At 44.7% G+C, this 25,000-nt stretch overlaps 1 protein-coding gene across 2 annotated transcripts in view; it reads left to right on the top strand.

Annotated features, from left to right (window-relative positions):
• Positions 1-3,507: 3,507 nt before the first annotated feature.
• The window catches only part of LOC112070121 (BTB/POZ domain-containing protein 7), a 55,475-nt gene continuing 33,982 nt past the window's right edge, over positions 3,508-25,000 (top strand). Inside the window, exon 1 of one of the 2 annotated variants that reach the window (XM_024137535.2) lies at positions 3,508-3,871. The gene's annotated coding sequence lies outside the window, so the exon portion shown is untranslated. Of the gene's footprint in view, positions 3,872-22,647; positions 22,750-25,000 lie in introns of those variants that run through there. The other variant, XM_024137536.2, reaches the window with a different exon arrangement.

Genomic DNA, 25,000 nt, shown 5'->3' with positions numbered 1-25,000 from the left:
GGAAACAGTCCTGTAAGGTGAAGAAACACAAAACAGGAAACAACTACCCACAAACACAGGTGGGAACAGGCTACCTAAGTATGGTTCTCAATCAGAGACAACGATTGACAGCTGCCTCTGATTGGGAACCATATACCAGGCCAAACACATAGAAAAGGACAACATAGAACAAAACATAGAACGCCCACCCCAACTCACGCCCTGACCAACAAAAATAGAGACATAAAAAGGATCTCTAAGGTCAGGGCGTGACAACATCAGCAAACCGCTCGCTCAAACGACGCTACACACATGGTCTGCGGTTGTGAGGCGGGTTGGACATACTACCAAATTCTCTAAAATGACGTTGGAGGCAGCTTATGCTAGAGAAATTGACATTACATTCGCTTCCAACAGCTCTGGTGAACATTCCTGCAGTCATCATGCCAATTGCACGCTCCCTCAAACTTTAGACATCTGTGGCATTGTGTTGTGAGACACATGAAACATGGGACCAACACTTTACATGTTGCGTTTATATATTTGTTTACTGTAATTTGATGGGTGCTTATATTTGTCCTATTTCACACATGTACAAGCGTGTATTAATAATATAATATGTGTAAATTGGAAATATGTTTTTTGCATATCCCAATTCTCACTGAGACACCCTCTGCGAGTGGGGTCATGGTCAGGGTCTGACATTATCATTGGTGACCCTAAAGCAATTAGGGTTAAGTGCCTTGCTCAAGGGCACATCTATAGATTTTTCACCTTGTCGGCTTGGGGATTCGAACTAGAAACCTTTCGGTTACTGGCCCAACGCGCTAACTGCTAGGCTACGTTACAGTGTAATTACACTGTAATTACCTTGTTCAGGTTTTTATGCTTTGTGTAAAGCCATCTCTCGCTCTGTCTCTCCCTCTCTCCCTCTCTCTCACTCTCTCTCTTTCTCTCATAGAAACCAACTTCCCCTCAAGCTGTAGGTTTACAGCTGGGCGGACCAATTGACCTTCCCCCCAGAGGCTCATGAACCTTGGCTCTGATGATAATATATCGTTGTCTCCCTAGCACAGTCCCCATCCCCCTGCCTCCATAGCATCCTCCCCTGGCACTGTAGACTTCATAGCAACACCCATGAATGATCCGTTAAAAACCCTGTGGATGTCCCTGAAGAGAGCAGAGCGGACAGCTGGACCAACATTGGGCTCTGTCTCACATCTCAGTCATCATATCTCTTTTCCGAGGGGAAAGCTTGGCTCTACTAACTTATAAATAACAAATAAATAAAACATATTTCTCTCTCGGCTGGAAAACCCACCTCACTTGAATTCACCACATTAGAGAATGTAAAGTGATATGTTACAGATATGGCTGCCTGAGACCGAAACTTTGTTGTTATGTTGTAGTTTCTTGTGTGATGTTTGTGTAATTTTAGGAGTTCAGTGGGCAACAACTTGTAAAAGTTAGCTTTCTTTTAATTAAATTAGTATGAGCTTTGAGCTTTGCCTAAATCTGCCTGACCCTACAATTCTGACATTGGATGGTAATATAGTGTACCATGCACTTTAAAATATTTGCAGACAACAACAAAAAAAGAATGCAAAAGATCTAAATAAATTCTTAACATTGACATAACGAAATAAATGCCAAAAGAGACACTTCCAAAACAATGTTTTTTTTGGTAATAAGATTACCTTTTATATATATATATATATAGGTTAGACAGAGACATGGGAAGCTTTGGTTCCTACACCAGGCCCAATCTTGTCCTTTGGTGGCTTGCTGTAGATATTTGATCTGTGGTCCAGCAGAACCGCCTTTGTTCGAACAAGGAACCCAGTGAGTCCCCTAAAAAGAGCAAGCATTGCTCTACTTAGTCCTATGCGGCTAACGTCAGGTTCTCTCAGCTTCTGGACAACAGACCCTTTCTTAGTAACACAAACACTTTCCAGCAGCACATCCTGTGTGATAGAATCAGATAGACACTGGGCCTTTATCAAGCCTTCCCATCATCATCATCCAAAGTGAGGAGTCACTATAACAGGGCCCAGACTAAAAAACACACCATAGTACAAAAAACATACTATACATGCAATCATATTGAGGACTGGTTTTATATAATTTGGTTTAATTGCAATCAAATGGTATCGAAATGTTTCACCTTAAAATGAAGCCTGCTTGCTTGATACCTTGAGAAAATAAACACTGACTGCAGCCCACTATGGCAATGGTTCACAGTTGATGAGTTCTACATTAATATTTAGCTAGTGCAGAATGACCATATCACATTTGTAATGTATAATCAGATTACATGGGAAGACATAAGGTCAACACAACAAAAATAACAGCAAGCTGTGTCATGTGTCATAGGTCGCTAGGAACCAGGAGGTTGTAGGTATTGCTGAAACGTATGTTCGTCATTATGAGACTCTTAAAGAGTAAACATACAGCCTGGTTACTGTAAACATACTTATCTAAAGGTCTAGATATGATGCACTCAAGTTAGAAAGCGCTATTCCCAGGGCATGTGCTACAATACAGTTTGTGCAGACAAACTCAGACATGTGACATCCATAACAACACATTTGACCAGATTGTATTGCTCTAAATGCACATTCATATTGTCATTCAGGAAATGTTATAGGATGTCAGCGTGAATAGAAGAGTGCAGAAGAGAATGGATTTAGGAACTGATGGCCTGTGCCAACCACATGATAATCATTGTAAAAATGTCATATTTGAATAATCACCTAGGCTTTTTTGATAAGAAATTAACTTAAGCAATCGGGAAGAATGCACATTTTCCTTTATAAAATAAGTATCATTTTGAAAATAGTTACAGAAGCCGAATACTCTTTCTCTGGAGAAGTCAGAATCCATGGACAGGATAGATTTTATGTAACCGGTTGCCCTCAGTTGGAGGACAGTGGTACTTCAGTGATGACTGTAAATTCCACACTGAAGACCATTAAGTGCAATCAACTATCATTGTGGCCTAGCCACTTATTTTGTAAGAAAACACATAAGACAAAACACACAAGTAAATAATGTATTAGGTATATAGCATATTATTGAATTATTTAGGCTTGTTTGATTGTTTAAAAGGTTCTGATCTACAATCTTCACACCGCAACTGCACAGGTGTCAGTCGGTAAAGAATCTGAAATCCCTAGAGAAGATGCAGGTGTATTTATGCACACTGTGTGGTCTTCATGGTAGCTCATTGTTGCTCTCATGGAATGTAATTCCCTGTTTACAAATAGGCCTATAACAGAGAAATCCAGTGAAAGTGCATGTGTAGCTGTCATTGCATGCATTTGCTCCATTGTTAACATGTTGGTAACCCACTCTTTGATTGTTTACAATTTTCCAAACTGTGGCTTTTAAATACTCATAAACTGCACTTTAAATATTCCATGAGTACTGGAGGCCTATTATATGACCTACCTATATTGCTCGCACATACAGCTAGACGGCGCTCGCAAGCTGACAATTCCCGACTCATTACAGATTTGAACCAGTCAGCAAACTGCCTCCGGATAGGCCATACCACCCACCCAACCAAGCGCCGCGCAAGGATGTTTTTTTTCTTCAGGAAAACAAATCCAAGCAAAGGGTCACGTCTTGAGTTTGTTTTCTCGCTAAAAAACATGCAATTTGTTGAGAAGTCGAGGCAAAGTGGATCGAAAGGCACATACTGCATTCTCTCGTTGGATATGTCGTCGATCTATGCGTGATGCTCGGTGTTACAAAGGGGATTTGTGCCGTTGCCAATTTTTTTTCTAAAAGGAATTATCATAACTTGAGTCGGGAATCAACTTGAAAGGAAGAATAATTTCTGTAAGAAGAGAAGGAAAGGAAGGCTCGAGCATATTGAAGTCTGCTCAAGGTATGACATCTCAAACTATTCAATCAACGACCTATATTATTAATGAACATTTACCAAAGTTGTCAAGTCTCCGCGCACTAGTCAAAGCGGACGTAGCAACCGACATGTAATTACAGGGTTATGAACGTGGCTAACAGGCTACCGAAATGTTTCTTAGCGTTTTTGCACTGAACTTGTTTGTTTTAATGGCCACCTTTACTGTGATTAATTTCCGATTCAATCCGAACCTATTCCACACGAGGAATGGGCATGCGAAGGTTTTAGCAGGAATAATCGAACTGCTGTCAGCAAGGCAACAATAGCTCCGTGGTATGGCTAATGGATTACGATAGTTTACTAACAAAGCCTTTCAACTGCATTCTTCTGGCTTGTTATGTAGCCGTTTTGTCGGCAAAGTTGCAGCGACACAGAACGGTCTAATCCGTATGCTATTCCCCTAACTAGAACACCTCTTGTTAAATTGTACATACAAAAAAATAAAAATAAAGGCCTCTACTATTATTCAATAAAAAGTGAAACATTGTTGTTATTTATTGCTAGCCTATACATCGCCTCTTTACTGTTGAAGTGACGGATGCGGCGTTGCAATGAGTGATGTTCCAATTTTGTCAACGTCAAACATAAATAAAAAATTTTTTTGCACGTTGGCAGATCAATGTATTAAACTTACATTTGACTCCAACAGTAACGCCATTTGAATAACCTCTTTCCTTCTATGGCAACTTGAATTTAGTTTTTGGGCTTATCTCAGGTAGCAGAGTGTTTACTTGTCTGCTTTAGGATGTTTAGTGTATAAGAGGACCCTATGGAGTGTGAAATCCACCAGTATGCCATTGAGTTGCGTCAGAATGGCTCACACAGGCATCTGATTAGAATATTTTTTTAAAAATCTTATTTATTTCACCTTTATTTAACCAGGTAGGCTAGTTGAGAACAAGTTCTCATTTGCAACTGCGACCTGGCCAAGATAAAGCAAAGCAGTTCAACACATACAACAACACAGAGTTACACATGGAATAAACAAACATACAGTCAATAATACAGTAGAAAAAGTTTATATACAGTATGTGCAAATGAGGTAGGATAAGGGAGGTAAGGCAATAAATAAGCCATGGTGGCAAAGTAATTACAATATAGCAATTAAAGACTGGAATGGTAGATGTGCAGAATATATACACTGCTCAAAAAAATAAAGGGGACACTAAAATAACACATTTTAGATCTGAATGAATGAACTATTCTTATTAAATACTTTTTTCTTTACATAGTTGAATGTGCTGACAACAAAATCACACAAAAATTAGCAATGGAAATCAAATTTATCAACCCATGGAGGTCTGGATTTGGAGTACTACAGGCTGATCCAACTTTGATGTAATGTCCTTAAAACAAGTCAAAATGAGGCTCAGTAGTGTGTGTGGCCTCCACGTGCCTGTATGACCTCCCTACAATGCCTGGGCATGCTCCTGATGAGGTGGCGGATGGTCTCCTGAGGGATCTCCTCCCAGACCTGGACTAAAGCATCCGCCAACTCCTGGACAGTCTGTGGTCAACGTGGCGTTGGTGGATGGAGCGAGACATGATGTCCCAGATGTGCTCAATTGGATTCAGGTCTGGGGAACGGGCGGCCAGTCCATAGCATCAATGCCTTCCTCTTGCAGGAACTGCTGACACACTCCAGCCACATGAGGTCTAGCATTGTCTTGCATTAGGAGGAACCAGGGCCAACCGCACCAGCATATGGTCTCACAAGGGTCTGAGGATCTCATCTCGGTACCTAATGGCAGTCAGGCTACCTCTGGCGAGCCCATGGAGGGCTGTGCGGCCCCCCAAAGAAATGCCACCCCACACCATGACTGACCCACCGCCAAACCGGTCATGCTGGAGGATGTTGCAGGCTGCAGAACGTTCTCCACGGCATCTCCAGACTCTGTCACGTCTGTCACAGTGCTCATGTGCTCAGTGTGAACCTGCTTTCATCTTGAAGAGCACAGGGCGCCAGTGGCGAATTTGCCAATCTTGGTGTTTTCTTGGCAAATGCCAAACGTCCTGCACGTGTTGGGCTGTAAGCACAACCCCCAACTGTGGACGTCGGGCCCTCATACCACCCTCATGGAGTCTGTTTCTGACCGTTTGAGCAGACACATGCACATTTGTGGCCTGCTGGAGGTCATTTTGCAGGGCTCTGGCAGTGCTCCTCCTGCTCCTTCTTGCACAAAGGCGGAGGTAGCGGTCCTGCTGCTGGGTTGTTGCCCTCCTACGGCCTCCTCCACGTCTCCTGATGTACTGGCCTGTCTCCTGGTAGCGCCTCCAAGCTCTGGACACTACGCTGACAGACACAGCAAACCTTCTTGCCACAGCTCGCATTGATATGCCATCCTGGATGAGCTGCACTACCTGAGACACTTGTGTGGGTTGTAGACTCCGTCTCATGCTACCACTAGAGTGAAAGCACCGCCAGCATTCCAAAGTGACCAAAACATCAGCCAGGAAGCATAGGAACTGAGAAGTGGTCTGTGGTCACCACCTGCAGAACCACTCCTTTATTGGGGGTGTCTTGCTAATTGCCTATAATTTCCACCTGTTGTCTATTCATTTGCACAACAGCATGTGAAATGTATTGTCAATCAGTGGTTGCTTCCTAAGTGGACAGTTTGATTTCACAGAAGTGTGATTGACTTGAGTTACATTGTGTTGTTAGATGTTCCCTTTATTTTTTTGAGCAGTGTATATATAGTGTATATATGCGAAGGAGCAAGATAAATAAAATACAGTATGGGATGAGGTAGTTGGATGGGCTATTTACAGATGGTATGTACAGGTGCGGTGATCTGTGAGCTGCTCTGACAGCTGGTGCTTAAAGCTAGTGAGGGAGATAGGAGTGTCCAGCGTCAGTGATTTTGCAGTTCGTCCAGTCATTGGCAGCAGAGAACTGTAAGGAAAGGCGGCCAAAGGAAGAATGGCTTTGGGGGTGACCAGTGAGATATACCTGCTGGAGCGCGTGCTACGGGTGGGTGCCTATGGTGACCAGTGAGCTGAGATAAGCTGGGCTTACCTAGCAAAGACTTGTAGATGACCTGGAGCCAGTGGGTTTGGTGACGAGTATGAAGCGAGGGCCAGCCAACGAGAGCGTACAGTCGCAGTGGTGGTAGTATATGGGGCTTTGGGACAAAACGGATGGCACTGTGATAGACTGCATCCAATTTGTTGAGTAGAGTGTTGGAGGTTATTTTGTAAATGACATCACCGAAGTCGAGGATCGGTAGGATGGTCAGTTTTACGAGGGTATGTTTGGATGAGGGAAGGATGCTTTGTTGCGAAATAAGAAGCTGATTCTAGATTTCATTTTGGATTGGAGATGTTTAAAGATATACTTCTCCTTAATGCAACCGCTGTGTCAGATTTCAAAAACGCTTTACAGCGAAAGCACATCATGGAATAATCTGAGTACAGCGCTCAGAGACCAAAACAAGCCATACAGATACCCGCCATGTTGTGGAGTCAACAGAAGTCAGAAATAGCATTATAAATATTCACACACCTTTGATGATCTTCATCGGAATGCACTCCCAGGAATCCCAGTTCCACAATAGATGTTTGTTTTGTTCGATAAAGTCCATAATTTATGTCCAAATACCTCCTTTTTGTTCACGCGTTTAGTTCAAAAATCCAAATTCACAAGGCGCGAGCACTAGGTCCAGACGAAAAGTCAAACAGTTCCATTACAGTTCGTAGAAACATGTCAAACAATGTATAGAATCAATCTTTAGTATGTTTTTATCATAACTCTTCAATAATGTTCCAACCCTTAGTCAAACAGCTCTTATTCGACCCCCCCCCCCCTCACAGTTGAAGCCTGAAACAAGGTTCTAAAGACTGTTGACATCTAGTGGAAGCCTTAGGAAGTGCAATCGTACCAATTGTACACTATCTTGGATAGGCAAAGACTTGAAAACCTACAAACCTCAGATTTCCCACTTCCTGGTTGAATTTTTTCTCAGGTTTTTGCCTGTCATATGAGTTCTGTTATACTCACAGACATCATTCAAACAGTTTTAGAAACTTCGGAGTGTTTTCTATCCGGATCTACTAATAATTTGCATATCTTAGCTTCTGGGCCTGAGTAGCAGGCAGTTTACTCTGGGAACGCTTTTCATCCGAATGTGAAAATAGCTCCCCCAGCCATAAGAAGTTAATGTGATTGTGGAAGGAGAGTTTACAGTCTATCCAGACACCTAGGTATTTGTAGTTGTCCACATATTCTAAGTCAGAACCGTCCAGAGTTGTGATGTTGGACGGGCGGGCAGGTGCGGGCAGCGATCGGTTAAGAGCATGCATTTAGTTTAACTTGCATTTAAGAGCAGTTGGAGGCCACGGAAGGAGAGTTGTATGGCATTGAAGCTCGTCTGGAGGTTAGTTAACACAGTGTCCAAAGAAGGGCCAGAAGTATACAGAATGGTGTCGTCTGCTTGGAGGTGAATCAGAGAATCACCAGCAGCAAGAGCGACATGATTGATGTATACAGAGAAGAGAGTCGGCCCGAGAATTGAACCCTGTGGCACCCCCATAGAGACTGCCAGAGGTCCGGACAACAGCCTCCGTTTGACACACTGAACTCTATCAGAGAAGTAGTTGGTGAAACAGGCGAGGCAATCATTTGAGAAACCAAGGCTGTTGAGTCTGCCGATAAGAATGTGGTGATTGACAGAGTCGAAAGCCTTGGCCAGGTCAATGAATACAGCTGCACAGTAATGTCTCTTATCGATGGCGGTTATGATATAGTTTAGGACCTTGAGCGTGGCTGAGTGCACCCATGACAGCTCTGAAACCAGATTGCATACGGAGAAGGTAGGTGGGATTCGAAATGGTCGAATCTGTTGTTAACTTGCTTTCGAAGACCTTAGAAAGGCAGGGTAGATAGATATAGGTCTGTAGCAGTTGGGTCTAGAGTTTCTCCCCCTTGAAGAGGGAGACTGACCGCGGCAGCTTTCTAATCTTTGGGAATCTCAGACGATACGAAAGAGAGGTGAACAGGCTAGTGATAGGGGTTGCAACAATTTCGACAGATAATTTTAGAAAGAGAGGGTCCAGATTGTCTAGCCCGGCTGATTTGTAGTGTCCAGATTTTGCAGCTCTTTCAGAACATCAGCTATCTGGATTGGGTGAAGGAGAAATGGGGAGTCTTGGGCGAGTTGTTGTGGGGAGTGGAGGGCTGTTGATCGGGGTAGGGGTAGCCAGGTGGAAAGCATGGCCAGCCGTAGAAAAATGCTAATTGACAGTGTTTCCTAGCCTCAGTGCAGTGGTCAGCTGGGAGGAGGTGCTCTTATTCTCCATGAACTTTACAGTGTCTTAGAACTTTTTTGAGTTTGTGCTACAGGATGCAAATTTCTGCTTGAAAAAGCTAGCCTTTGCTTTCCTAACTGCCTGTGTATATTGGTTCCTAACTTCCCTGAAAAGTTGCATATCACGGGGGCTATTCGATGCTAATGCTGAACGCCAATGGATGTTTTTGTGCTGGTCAAGGGCAGTCAGGTCTGGAGAGAACCAAGGGCTATATCTGTTCCTGGTTCTACATTTTTTGAACGGGGCATGCTTATTTAAGATGGTGAGGAAAGCACTTTTAAAGAATACCCAGGCATCCTCTACTGACGGGATGGGGTCAATATCCTTCCAGGATACCGGGCCAGGTCGATTAGAAAGGCCTGCTCGCTGAAGTGTTTTAGGGAGCGTTTGACAGTGATGAGTGGTGGTCGTTTGACCGCGGACCCATTACAGATGCAGGCAATGAGGCAGTGATTGCTGAGATCTTGGTTGAAAACAGCATAGGTGTATTTGGAGGGCAAGTTGGTTAGGATGATATCTACGAGGGTGCCCGTGTTTGGGGTTGTACCTGGTGGGTTCATTGATAATTTGTGTGAGATTGAGGGCATCAAGCTTAGATTGTAGGATGGCCGGGGTGTTAAGCTTGTCCCGGTTTAGATCACCTAGCATCACGAGCTCTGAAGATAGATGGGGGGGGCAATCAATTCACATATGGTGTCCAGGGCACAGCTGGGGGCAGAGGGTGGTCTATAGCAAGCGGCAACGGTGAGAGACTTGTTTCTGGAAAGGTGGATTTTTAAAAGTAGAAGCTAGTAGAATGTCAGGTCTAGGGTTGCAAAGGCTCGGAAACTTTCCAGTAAATTTCCGTAATTTTCCTGGGAAATTTTCCATTAGAAGTTAAGAATTTTGCTTAAATTCATTAAAAAGGTAGCAAATACAAGGGCCCAGGATTACACAGGGTCATGGCTGGCACGAAATACCGGCAGGCCACTCCCCCAAGTTTTTTGGGGGGGGCACACGGGGAGTGTACACGGGGAGTGTGGCTGAGTCAGGTTGGAGACCTGAGCCAACTCCCCGTGCTTACCGTGGCGAGCGTCGTACTGGTCAGGCACCGTGTTATGCGGTGGAGCGCGCGGTGTCTCCAGTGCGCATGCATAGCCCGGCGCGCTACATTCCAGCTCCCCGCAACTGCCAGTGCGGCGCACTGGAGGTCTCGAGCGTAGAGCCTGCACAACCCGTCCTGGCTGGATGGTTACCTTCGCCCGGCAAAGGCGGGGTGCTGGCACAGGACGCACTGGGCTGTGCAGACGCACCGGAGACACACAGCAGAGCCGGCGCAGGATATCCTGGGCCGTAGAGACGCACTGGCGGCGAGATGCGCTGAGCCGGCACCATCCGTCCTGGCTGGATGCCCACTCTAGCCCGGCCGATGCGGGGAGCTGGAATGTAGCGCACCAGGCTGTGAACACGCACTGGAGACACCGCTCCACCGCATAACACGGTGCCTGACCAGTACCACGCTCCCTACGGTAAGCACGAGGAGTTGGCTCAGGTCTCCAACCTGACTCAGACAATCTCCCCGTGTTCCCCCCCAAAAAAACTTGGGGGAGTGGCCTCCCGGTCTTTCGTGCCAGCCGTGACCCTGTGTAATCCTGGGCCCTTTTACTCGCTGCCTCCGCCTTCCTCGCTGCTTCCACCTGCTTCCTTGGCAGGCGATACTTTCCCGCCAGGATCTCCTCCCACGTCCAGGAACCTTTCCCGTTCAGGATATCCTCCCATGTCCATTCCTACTTACCACGCTGCTTGGTCTGTTTGTGGTGGGTAGTTCTGTCACAAACGTTGTCAGGGTGGAAATGACAGGACCAAGGTGCAGGGTGGTAAGCGCACATTTTCCTTTATGTTTTTAATGTCACCAACAAAACAACAAAACGAACGTGAAGCTCTGTAAGGCTATACATGCATTAACGAAGACAACTACCCACAACTAAGGTGGAAAAACAGGCTGCCTAAGTATGATTCCCAATCAGAGACAACGATAGACAGCTGTCCGTGATTGAGAACCATACCCAGCCAAAACATAGAAACAGAAAACATAGAAATAAAGAAACTAGAATGCCCACCCTAGTCACACCCTGGCCTAACCAAAATAGAGAATAAAAGCCTCTCTATGGCCAGGGCGTGACAACACCCCTCCAGCCAGACATGCTTTATCTATTAATTTGCTGGATGCAGAGTTCAAGTGAAGGTCAAGCAAATCATAGAGAAAGCGGACTGTATTGCAATCATCTCTGATGGGTGGTCGAATGTTTGTGGGCAAGGAATAATTAACTACATCATCTCCACCCCTCCACCAGTATGGCCACAGACACAAGGGACAACAGACACACCGGTCTTTACATTGCAGATGATAGACTGACTACACCACTCGCGTCGCGTGCGCGAGTGTTGCAAAATATATGTCGAAATCTATATTATTAAATTATTGCACCCACTCTGCTCGCGCCCGTCAACGAGCGTCTGTGATGACAAGGGCTAAAATAGAAGTCAGTTTTGCAAGCTAGCTAGCTAAATTGCCATCAATGTTTAATGCTTTCCGACCTGTCCCCAAATTAATATAATTGGTTTAGAGATTGTTTTGATATTTTAACCCGATCGCATTTGGTGTGGGGGGACAAAATACATTTATGCACGATGGCGCATGCACACAGCCGGTTTGGGTTCTGTGTGAGCTGAAGGCAGCCATCAATGACCTTGGACCACAGAAGGTATTTGCACTGGTGACAGACAATACTGCAAAATATGAATGCTGCTTGGTCTAAAGTGGAGGAGTCCTACCCTCACATCACACCCATTGGCTGTGCTGCTCCTCAAGGACATCATGGCACTGAGAACAATGGATACACTCTACAAGAGAGCCAAGGAAATGGTTATATTTTTTTAAACATTTTTTACATTTTTAGTCATTTAGCAGACGCTCTTATCCAGAGCGACTTACAGTAGAGTGCATACATTTTATTACATTTTTTTTTTCTCATTTTTTTATTTTATTTTATTTTTCTTACATACTGAGACAAGGATATCCCTACCGGCCAAACCCTCCCTAACCCGGACGACGCTATGCCAATTGTGCGTCGCCCCACGGATCTCCCGGTTGCGGCCGGCTGCGACAGAGCCTGGGCGCGAACCCAGCCCAGCCTGGGCGCGAACCCAGAGACTCTGGTGGCACATATATGTGAAGGGTCATCAAGTTATAGCAGCCATCTACCTCACCAAGCAAAGTGAGAATAATAAGAGCACCACATTGAAGCTGCCCAGCAACACCCTTTGGGGTGGTGTTGTCATCATGTTTGACAGTCTCCTGGAGGGGAAGGAGTCTCTCCAAGAAAAGGCCATATCACAGTCTGCCGATATGGACAGCCCCATCAAGTGGATCCTCCTGGATGATGCATTTTGGGAGATAGTGGTAAAGCAGCCTGAAACCTATAGCAGTAGCCATTGCACGGATTGAGGGAGACAATGCCATCCTGTCTGATGTTCAGACTCTGATTGCAGATGTAAGAGAAGAAATCTGTACTGCCCTGCGCACTTCACTGTTGCTCCAAGCAGAGGAAACTGCAGTTCTGAAATACATCAAAAAGCGTGAGGAGTTCTGCCTGAAGCCCATACATGCCGCAGCATACATGTTGGATCCCAAGTATGCTGGCAAGAGCATACTGTCTGGTGCAGAGATCAACAAGGCCTATGGTGTCATCACTACCGTGTCTTGCCACCTTGGCCTGGATGAGGGCAAGGTTCTTGGCAGTCTGGCGAAGTACACTTCCAAGCAAGGGCTTTGGGATGGAGATGCAATATGGCAGTCGTGCCAACATATCTCATCAGCCACCTGGTGGCAGGGACTTTGTGGATCTGAGGCTCTTTCCCCTGTTGCCTCCATCCTCCAAATTCCACCAACATCAGCCGTCTAAGGCCGCACAACTGGTCCTTGTTTGGGAACACACACACCAAAGCACACAACAGGCTGACCAATACAAAGATTGAAAAATTGGTGGCCATCCGGGCAAATTTGTGGCTTTTTGAGCCTGACAACGAGCCATCCTCAACAAGGTTGGAAAATGACAGTGAAGATGAGGGCTCAGAGTCTGATGTTCAAGAGGTGGACATTGAGGAGGTCCAGAGAGAAGACATGGAAGCCTGAGAGGAAGACAACCAAAGCTTTAGTTTCTAGACTTATGTACAGTTTTAAGTCGGAAGTTTACATACATACATACACACATACAGAAACGATTTCAGAACAATCTGAGATGGTGGGTGTCAATCCTCTTTCCTGTGATGCTTTCTGAGTTGGAATGACCATTCTATTACTGAATATTTTGCACACAAAATTGATTGGCTAATTTCCTTCAGACAGAGGATAATGCAGACTGTTTGTAGAGGATTGTGGGATATTTCTCAATAGTTGTATAATTTCTGAATGTAACCATCTACAGTTGAAGTTGGAAGTTTACATACACTTAGGTTGGAGTCATTAACTTCTCTAGGGTATGTGGGACGCTAGCGTCAACAGCCAGTGAAACTGCAGGGCGCCAAATTCAAAACAACAGAAATCCCATAATTTAAATTCCTCAAACATACAAGTATTTCACACCATTTTAAAGATACACTTGTTGTAAATCCAGCCACAGTGTCCGATTTCAAAAAGGTTTTACGACGAAAGCACACCAAACGATTATGTTAGGTCAGAACCAAGTCACAGAAAAAGACATCCATTTTTCCAGCCAAAGAGAGGAGTAACAAAAAGCAGAAATAGAGATCAAATTAATCACTAACCTTTGATGATCTTCATCAGATGACACTCATAGGACTTCATGTTAAGCAATACATGTATGTTTTGTTCGGTAAAGTTCATATTTACATCCAAAAATCTGAGTTTAGGCGGGACGCTACTGTCCCACTTGGCCAAAAGGCAGAGAAAATGCAGAGCGCCAAATTCAAATAAATTACTATAAAAATCAAACTTTCATTAAATCACACATGAAAGATACCAAATTAAAGCTACACTAGTTGTGAATCCAGCCAACATGTCAGAATTCAAATAGGCTTTTCGGCGAAAGCAAACAATGCTATTATCGGAGGATAGTAGCATTGTTTGAGAGAAGCATATTTCAACCCTGCAGGCTAATTCATGCCTTACCTTTGACGAGCTTCTGTTGTTGGCACTCCAATATGTCCCATAAACATCACAAATGGTCCTTTTGTTCGTTTAATTCCGTCGATATATATCCAAAATGTCCATTTATTTGGCGCGTTTGATCCAGAAAAACACGGGTTCCAACTTGTGAAACGTGACTACAAAATATCTCAAAAGTTACCTGTAAACTTTGCCAAAACATTTCAAACTACTTTTGTAATACAACTAGTCTCCCGGGTGGCGCAGTGGTCTAGGGCACTGCATCGCAGTGCTAGCTGCGCCACCAGAGTCTCTGGGTTCGCGCCCAGGCTGGGCTGGGTTCGTGCTCTGTCGCAGCCGGCCGCAACCGGGAGATCCGTGGGGCGACGCACAATTGGCATAGCGTCGTCCGGGTTAGGGAGGGTTTGGCCGGTAGGGATATCCTTGTCTCAGTATGTAATTATTATTTTTTTTTTTAATAAAATAAAAAATGTAATAAAATGTATGCACTCTACTGTAAGTCGCTCTGGATAAGAGCGTCTGCTAAATGACTAAAATGTAAATGTAACTTTAGGTATTTTTTTACGTAAATAATCGATAAAATTGAAGACGGGATGATCTCTGTTCAATGCAGGATTAAAACAAACTGTAGCTAGCTTTGTGGTCACGCGCCTCTAACAAACAGGACACTTCGAGTGACACTCGTTCAAGATGGCCGTACTTCTTCATTACACAAAGGAATAACCTCAACCAATTTCTAAAGACTATTGACATCCAGTGGAAGCGGTAGGAACTGCAAGAAGGTCCCTTAGAAATCTGGATTCCCAATGAAAATCCATTGAAAAGAGAGTGACCTCAAACAACAAAAAAATATCTGAATGGTTTGTCCTCGGGGTTTCGCCTGCTAAATAAGTTCTGTTATACTCACAGACATGATTCAATCAGTTTTAGAAACTTCAGAGTGTTTTGTATCCAAATCTACTAATAATATGCATATCTTATCTTCTGGGATGAGTAGCTGGCGTTTAATTTGGGCATGCTTTTCATCAAAATTCAGAATGCTGCCCCCTACCCTAGAGAAGTTAAAACTAATTTTTCAACCATACCAAATTTCTTGTTAACAAACTATCGTTTTGGCAAGTCGTGTAGAGACATCTACTTTGGCATGACATCTACTTTGTGCACAAGTAATTTTTCCAACATTTGTTGCAGACAGATTATTTTACTTATAATTCACTGTATCACACTCCAGTGGGTCAGAAGTTTACATACACTAAGTTGACTGTGCCTTTAAACAGCTTGGAAAATTCCAGAAAATTATGTCATGCTTTAGAAGCTTCTGATAGGCTAATTGACATACATTTGAGTCAATTGGAGGTGTACCTGTGTATGTATTTCAAGGCCTACCTTCAAAGTCAGTGCCTCTTTGCTTGGCATCATGGGAAAATCAAAAGAAATCAGCCAAGACCTCAGAAGAAAAATTGCAGACCTCCACAAGTCTGGTTCATCCTTGGGAGCAATTTCCAAATGCCTGAAGGTACCACGTTCATCTGTACAAACAATAGTATGCAAGTATAAACACCATGGGACCACGCCGTTATACCGCTCAGGAAGGAGACGCGTTCTTTCTCCTAGAGATGAACGTACTTTGGTGCGAAAAGTGCAAATCAATCCCAGAACAACAGCGAAGGACCTTTTGAAGATGCTGGAGGAAACCGGTACAAAAGTATCTATATCCACAGTAAAACGAGTCCTATATCGACATAACCTGAAATGCCGCACAGCAAGAAAGAAGCCACTGCTCCAAAACTGCCATAAAAAGCCATACTAACTGCACATGGGGACAAAGTACTTTTTGGAGAAATGTCCTCTGGTCTGATGAAACAAAAATAGAACTGTTTAGCCTTAATGACCATGGTTATGTTTGGGGGGAAAAGGGGGATCCTTGCAAGCTGAAGAACACCATCCCAACCGTGAAGCACAGGGGTGGCAGCATCATGTTGTTGGGGTGATTTGCTGCAGGATGGACTGGTGCACTTCACAAAATAGATGGCATCATGAGGAAGGAGAATTATGTGGATATATTGAAGCAACATCTCAAGACATCAGTCAGGAAGTTAAAGCTTGGTCGCAAATGGGTCTTCCAAATGGATAATGACCTCAAGCATACTTCCAAAGTTGTGTCAAAATGCCTTAAGGACAACAAAGTCAAGGTATTGGAGTGGCCATCACAAAGCTCTGACCTCAATCCTATAGAAAATTTGTTGGCAGAACTGAAAAAGCGTGTGCGAGCAAGGAGGCCTACAAACCTGACTCAGTTACACCAGCTCTGTCAGGAGGAATGGGCCAAAATTCACCCAACTTATTGTGGGAAGCTTGTGGAAGGCTACCCGAAACGTTTGACCCGAGTTAAACAATTTAAAGGCAATGCTTCCAAATACTAATTGAGTGTATGTAAAGTTCTGACCCACTGGGAATGTGATGAAAGAAATAAAAGCAGAAATAAATCTTTCTCTGTACTATCTGACATTTCACATTCTTAAAATAAAGTGGTGATCCTAACTGACCTAAGACAGGGACTTTTTACTAGGATTAAATGTCAGGAATTGTGAAAAACTGAGTTTAAATGTGGATGAGCGATGGCCGAGCGGCATAGGCAAGGTGCAATAGATGGTATAAAATACAGTATATACATGTGATATGAGTAATGTAAGATATGTAAACATTATTAAGTGCCATTATTTAGAGTGAATTGTATAAAGTGACTAGTGATCCATTTATTAAGGTGGCCAGTGATTGGGTCTCAATGTAGGCAGCAGCCTCTCTGAGTTGGTGATAGCTATTTAGCAGTCTGATGGCCTTGAAGTAGAAGCTGTTTTTCAGTCTCTCGGTCCCAGCTTTGATGCACCTGTACTGCCCTCGCCTTCTGGATGGTTGCAGTGTGAACAGGCAGTGGCTCGGGTGGTTCTTGTCCTTGATGATCTTTTTGACCTTCCTGTGACATCGGGTGCTGTAGGTGTCATGGAGGGCAGGTAGTTTGCCACGGGTGATGTGTTGTGCAGACCGCACCACCCTCTGGAGAGCCTTGCGGTTGAGGGCGGTGCAGTTGCCATACCAGGCTGGGATACAGCCCGACAGGATGCTCTCTATTGTGCATCTGTAAAAGTTTGTCAGGGTTTTGGGTGACAAGCCAAATTTCTTCAGCCTCAGCGCTGTTACGCCGTCTTCACCACACTGTCTGTGTGAGTGGACCATTTCAGTTTGTCTGTGATGTGTACACCGAGGAACTTAAAACTTTCCACCTTCTCCACTGCTGTCCCTTCGATGTGGATAGGGGGGTGCTCCCTCTGTTGTTTCCTGAAGTCCACGATCATCTCCTTTGTTTTGTTGACGTTGAGTGAGAGGTTGTTTTCCTGACACCACACTCTGAGGGCCCTCACCTCGTCGTTGTTGGTAATCAAGCCCACTACTGTTGTGTCGTCTGCAAACTTGATGATTGAGTTGGAGGCGTGCATGGCAACGCAGTCGTGGGTGAACAGGAAGTACAGGAGGGGGCTGAGCACGCACCCTTGTGGGGCCCCAGTGTTGAGGGTCAGCGAAGTGGTGATGTTGTTTCCTACCGTCAGAAAGTCCAGGACCCAATTGCACAGGGCGGGGTTGAGACCCAGGGCCTCCAGCTTGATGATGACCTTGGAGGGTACTACGGTGTTGAATGCTGAGCTGTAGTCAATGAACAGCATTCTTACATAGGTATTCCTTTTGTCCAGATGGGATAGTGCAGTGTGATGGCAATTGGGTTGTCTGTGGACCTGTTGGGTCGGTATGCAAACTGAAGTGGGTCTAGTGTGGCCGGTAAAGTGGAGGTGATATGATCCTTGACTAGTCTCTCGAAGCACTTCATGATGACAGAAGTGAGTACTACGGGGCAGTAGTCATTTAGTTCAGTTATCTATGTCTTCTTGGGTACAGGAACAATGGTAGCTGTCTTGAAGCATGTGAGGACAACAGACTGGGATAGGGAGCGATTGAATATGTCCGTAAACACACCACAGGTGTGTGTCAAGTCTGAACTCAGCAGAAGTGTCAATGGTGAAACCACTTGCTCATTCTCCCGGAGCAGACAGCTGATCTACTGATGGTGAACCAGCTGTTTTAGTACATGCTCCGCAGCTGGCCTGGGGAGTGGGGATTTGGACTGTCTGCCATCCTGCCTGAGATGATGCTGTGAAGTTAGAGTCCGGCTCATTAGTTAGCACAGTAGTAAAGCAAAGCTCTCAACGAGAATGACGCAGAGAGAGCCTACTTGTTATTCCCCCAGCACTCTCCTAGTCAACAATCAGCTGAGATGTGTTGGTAGAAGACCAGTACAGAGTTTCTCTTCTGAGGTTTGGTGTCCCAAACCTCCATTTCCAGCTCAGGGAGCCACACGTCCTGACTCTTTTGACGATAACAGCTTTGCTCTAAGATAATGCTAATTGGATGTTCGAGCAATGAACTGGTAGGGCACCTTAAATGATTAAAGAAGATCTTAGAAATCAATAGCCTTCTTCTACATCTTCATTGTAAGTAAATGAAGAGAAAATCCCTGTGGGTTATGGAGCACTAAAGGCTATAGCCTTATGAATGAGTGAACTGTTATAGTATCAATTCAAGGCTTTGGTGTTTTTGTAACGAGTGCGTTGAGAGTCGGGAAGCAAGTTCAAGGAGTGAGTGTTTTAATAAATAAAATAAACAATGAACACGAAACACAAACAACTCACCGACATGAAAACAGAGTCAATAACCAAGGGGAGTGACAGATATAGGGAAGATAATCAAGGAGGTGATGGAGTCCAGGTGAGTGTCATGAGGCGCAGGTGCGTGAGACGATGGTGACAGGTGTGCGAGACGATGGTGACAGGTGTGCGGGATAATCAGCAGCCTGATGACCGGCTTCTAGAATAGTTTTATTGATGACAGGGAAAATAATATAACCTAGCATAAATTTGATAAGGTGCTGAAAGAGAACCTTGTCTTTGACACTTTTTAATGAGGATAAAATGTGCTACTTGGTACCTTACAATGCAGTGAATGTATGTATTTTTCTACTGCTGGCGTTTGTCATCCGCTTTCTTTCTTTGTGTCAATGGCATGTTGATTGGTCCTAAAGATATTTTGAAGCTCTTTTAAAAGAGGAATATATGAAGTGATTTAATCCTCATTTTTATTCAGTGCAAATTCTGTATGGGTCAGGTGAGGTCACCAGCACACATATGTCTTTGACACATCCAAGCGTGTGGAGTGTTTATGCATGTGTGTGTGAAGAACACTGATTCAATGAGAAAATCTCAATGCGCAGTGCCTTTTGGAATGTTGAACTAAATGGCAGAGTAACCAATTGAAGAACTAGACCAATCTGCAACTCTGGACTATCTGGGGCATTGCATAAACAGTAGTCAAATCGGCATTTGGCCTCTGCTTTAGCTATAGAACACTTAGTAGGTCAAGTTATCCCAATTGTTACTGTCTACCTTATGCAAATTCATGGCTGTGCGCACGTGTGAGCTGTACTGTGGCGTCAGATGACAGCCACTGTTAATGATCTGATAAAGGTTGAACTGGAGGGTTTTGGGAGAGCTTTTAGGAGGATATAAATTGGACCCAGAGATCTCCCAGACACGAGACGTATGTGGCAGGGACTACAAAGTGAAAACCAGCCACTTCGCGGACACTGACGTCTTGCTTCCGGACAAGCTAAACACCTTCTTCGCACGCTTTGAGGATAACACAGTGCCACCGGCGCAGCCCGCTACCAAGGACTGTGGGCTCTTCTTCTCCCTGGCCGATGTGAGTAAGACATTAAAGTGTGTTAACCCTTGCAAGGCTGCCGGCCCAGACGGCATCCCTTGCCGCGTCCTCAGCGCATGCGCAGACCAGCTGGCTGGAGTGTTTACGGAAATATTCAATCTCTCCCTATCCCAGTCTGCTGTCCCCACTTGCTTCAATATGTCCACCATTGTTCCTGTACCCAAGAAAGCAAAGGTAACTGAACTAACCTATCCCATCTGGACAAGAGGAATACCTGTGTAATAATGCTGTTCATTGAGTATAGCTTAGCATTCAACACCATAGTACCCTCCAAGCTCATCATTAAGCTTGAGGCCCTGGGTCTGAACACCGCCCTGTGCAACTGGGTCCTGGACCTCCTGATGGGCCGCCCCCAGGTGGTGAAGGTAGGAAACAAAACCTCCACTTCACTGATCCTCAACACAGGGGCCACACAAGGGTGCGTGCTCAGCCCCCTCCTGTAATGCCGGTTCACCCACCTGCGTGGCCACGTACACCTCCAACTCAATCATCAAGTTTGCAGATGACACAACAGTAGTAGGCCTGATTACCAACAACAACGAGACAGCCTACAGGGAGGAGGTGAGGGCCCTGGGAGAGTGGTGCCAGGAAAATAATCTCTTAGTCAACGTCAACAAAACAAAGGAGCTGATTGTGGACTTCAGGAAATAGCAGAGAGAGCACGCCCCTATCCACATCGACGGGACCGCAGTGGAGAAGGTGGAAAACTTCAAGTTCCCCGGTGTACACATCACTGACAATCTGAAATGGTCCACCCACACAGACAGTGTGGTGAAGAAGGTGCAATAGCTGTGCAGCGACGTTCCCCATCCAACCTGACAGAGCTTGAGAGGATCTGCAGAGAAGAATGGGAGAAACTCCCCAAATACAGGTGTACCAAGCTTGTAGTGTCATACCCAAGAATACTCGAGGCTGTAATCGCTGCCAAAAGGTGCTTCAACAAAGTACTGAGTAAAGGGTCTGAATACTTATGTAAATGTTTTATCAGTTTATTTTAAATACATTAGCAAAAATGTCTGAAACCTGTTTTTGCCTTGTCATTATGGGGTATTGTGTGTAGATTTTTTAAATTTAACTAGGCAAGTCAGTTAAGAACAATTTCATATTTACAATGACGGCCTACACGGGCCAAACCCGGACGATGCTGGGCCAATTGTGCACCGCCCTATGGGACTCCCAATCACGGCCAGTTGCGATACAGCCTGGATTCGAACCAGGGTGTCTGTAGGAGGCTGAAGAAATTTGGCTTGGCCCCTAAAACCCTCTCAAACCTTTACAGATGCACAATTGAGAGCATCCTGTCGGGCTGTATCACCACCTGTACGGCAACTGCACCGCCCGCAACCGCAGGGCTCTCCAGAGTGTGGTGCGGTCTGCCAAATGCATCACTGGGGGCAAACTACCTGCCCTCCAGGACACCTACAGCACCCAATGTCACAGGAAGGCCAAAAAGGTAATCAAGGACATCAACAACCCGAGCCACAGCCTGTTCACCCTGCTATCATCCAGAAGGCGAGGTCAGGTGCATCAACGCTGGGACAAGAGACTGGAAAACAGCTTTTATCTCAAGGCCATCAGACTGTTAAATAGCCATCATTAGCCGGCTTCCACCCAGTTACGCAACCCTGCACCTTAGAGGCTGCTGCCCTATGTACAAAGACTTGGAATCACTGGCCACTTTAATAATGGAACACTAGTCACTTTAATCATGTTTAAATAATGTTTACATACTACTTTACTCATCTCATATTTATATACTGTATTCTATTCTACTGTATTTTATTCAATGCCTCTCCGACATTGCTCAATCTAAAATGTATATATTTCTTAATTCCATTCTTTTACTTTAAGATTTGTGTGTATTGTTGTGAATTTTTAGATACTGCACTGTTGGAGCTAGAAAGACAAGCATTTCGCTACACCCGCAATAACATCTGCTAAATATGTGTATGTGACCCCCCAAAAAATATTTGATTTGATTTGAGTCTCCTCTTTTGTCTTTCTGCAATTTCGGAGGAAGAAATCCATATAAATGATTGATAAAGTGACTTCACTGTAATTTGAATAATGCATTGATCCTATTTCTGCCTGGCGTTTTGTATGGTAATGTGCTGAGGTACTCGGTCTGCTCTGTAAATGGCTGATTTAAATACAGAGACCCAACCCACTCTGGTGAGGTGTGTGTGTGTGTGGTGTGTGTTTGCAAGCTACAGAATGAAAAATGGGGGATGGCGAGTGCGGTGGCGTGTAGGCTAGCCTTTCCCCTTTCACCTCTCATTAGTGACACATAGCCTAGCTATCCTTGCCACTCCCCTCCCCAAACCCACCACAGGCCCATCCCAGTCCCAACACCCTGCTCCAGCCCAGCTGTCTCCCTCCCCCACACCCCCAGACATCCTTCCTCTTCCCATTCAACATCAGCGAGAAAGAGAGTGTCTGGGGTTAGACTTAGTAAGCTGAGGAGACACTGTGTCCAGGTCTCAAGGAAATTGTTGTTTTACAAACATTAAGATGTGCTTCCAGGATCCTAGTTGAATATGTGGTAATTATGGTTCTTGCAGTTGATTGTTGTTTGGGCTCCAGCTGGTGATGGGCGGGGGGGGGCGGGGGAAATGTTGTTGTTTAGCTCGTTAAGGGATGTATTGTTTACTCTGCATCTATCCTGCCCCTCAGAGGACTCTTGTCTGCAAACAAGATGGCACATCTCAGGGGTTTTCTCTTCATCCTGGATATTCAAATTCTCTACACAAATCCCTCTTAAGCCTGGCACAGTTTTATTAGGTTTTAGTGTATTGCAGTGTGGATATTTGGTTTACCATTGTGTGTATTGATTAAGAGCGTGTGGTTTTCCTGGGAGCCCCTGGGAGGCTGGTTAAAGTGCTGCTCAATGGGAGCAGACACAGTGATGTATTAGAGTGCTGGAGGAAAAACTGCCTTCTGAGATAAAGCAGATCTCCCATCACATTGGAATTCCCCGCCAGCCTCCCAGAGGGTCAGGAGCTGCTAGACTGTGTGTGTCTTTGTTGGTTTTGGGGAGATGGGGTTGTTGATGGTTATATAATCTTTAGTTTTGTATCAAACATTGTTTTGCTATAGGCAATGTAAATTATGTGATGTATTAGGGCAAGTCCATGGTAACGGAATTACGCTTTGACTCAGTTTATTCACTTTAAAATGTATGCCAAACAAAAACCATTTGATTTCTTTGTTTAACAAACCATACAACTCTTAGCAATTTCCACAGAAACATGTACAAAAACAAATTTAGTAGAAGAACTGTGCAGATGCAAACTTTGGTAATGTAATTACAGTAACTTTGGAAATGTAATTACAAAAACTCTTAAATATCTGCTCCGAATTAAGATTCAAAGATGTCTGCAGAAATAACTGCATGTTAGCTATTTTTACTTTATTTTTCTTATTATATATATTTTTTTGTGCTTTTTACCCTTTTTTTTCTCCCCAATTTCGTGATATCCAATTGGTAGTTACAGTCTTGTCCCATCGCTGCAACTCCCGTACGGACTCGGTAGAGGCCAAGGTCGAGAGCCTTGTGTCTTCTGAAACACGACCCTGCTAAGCCTGCACTGCTTCTTGACACACTGCTCGCTTAACCCCGAAGCCAGCCGCACCAATGTGTCGGAGGAAACACCGTACAACTGCCGACTGTGTCAGCATGCATGGACCCGGCCCGCCACAGGAGTCGCTAGAGCGCGATGGGACAAGGACATTCCGGCCGGCCAAACCTTTCCCTAACCGGACAACGCTGGGCCAATTGTGCGCTGCCTCATGGGTCTCCTAGTCGCTGCATAATTATTCTCCTGATGTTTCACAAGTTTGGACATCACAGTGCAGTAGAGTACAGCATAGATTACTGAACTATACTCTACTTTTCTTCACTGTATTGTATTGGACTGTACTCTACTGTGCTCTACACACTGTACTGTACTGTGCTATCCAAACTTGTGAATCATACACTACCGGTCAAAAGTTTAAGAACACCGTTCTCATTCAAGGGTTTTTCTTTATTTTGACTATTTTCTACATTGTAGAAACACATATGGAATCATGTAGTAACCAAAACAGTGTTCAAATATATTTTACATTTGAGATTCTTCAAATAGCCACTCTTTGCCTTGATGACAGCTTTGCACACTCTTGGCATTTTCTCAACCAGCTTCACCTGGAATTATTTTCCAACGGTCTTGAAGGAGTTCCCACATATGCTGAGCACTTGTTGGCTGCTTTCAGTCACTCTGTGGTCCGTCTCATCCCAAACCATCTCAATTTGGTTGAGGTCGGGGGATTGTGGAGGCAAGGTCATCTGATGCAACACTCCATCATCACTCAGCCTGGAGGTGTGTTGGGTAATTGTCCTGTTGAAATACAATTGATAGTCCCACTAAGCCCAAACCAGATGGGATGGTGTATCACTGCAGAATGCTGTGGTAGCCATGCTGGTCAAGTGTGCCTTGAATAAATCACTGACAGTGTCACCAGCAAAGCACCCCCACACCATAACACCTCCTCCATGCTTTACAGTGGGAAATACACATGCGGAGATCATCCATTCACCCACACTGCGTCTCCCAAAGATACTGCGGTTGGAACCAAAAATCTCCAATTTCGACTCCAGACCAAAGCACAGATTTCCACCGGTCTAATGTCCATTGCTCGTGTTTCTTGGCCCAAGCAAGTCTCTTCTTCTTATTGGTGTCCTTTAGTAGTGGTTTCTTTGCAGTAATTCGACCATGAAGGCCTGATTCCACCCTGCATACCACTGCTGGCTTGCT

The sequence above is a fragment of the Salvelinus sp. IW2-2015 genome, unplaced genomic scaffold, assembly GCF_002910315.2.
Source record: "Salvelinus sp. IW2-2015 unplaced genomic scaffold, ASM291031v2 Un_scaffold1229, whole genome shotgun sequence".
Taxonomy (NCBI): Eukaryota; Metazoa; Chordata; class Actinopteri; order Salmoniformes; family Salmonidae; genus Salvelinus; species Salvelinus sp. IW2-2015.
Note: the sequence above shows the minus strand (reverse complement) of the source record. Positions and strands in the feature narration are given on the sequence as shown.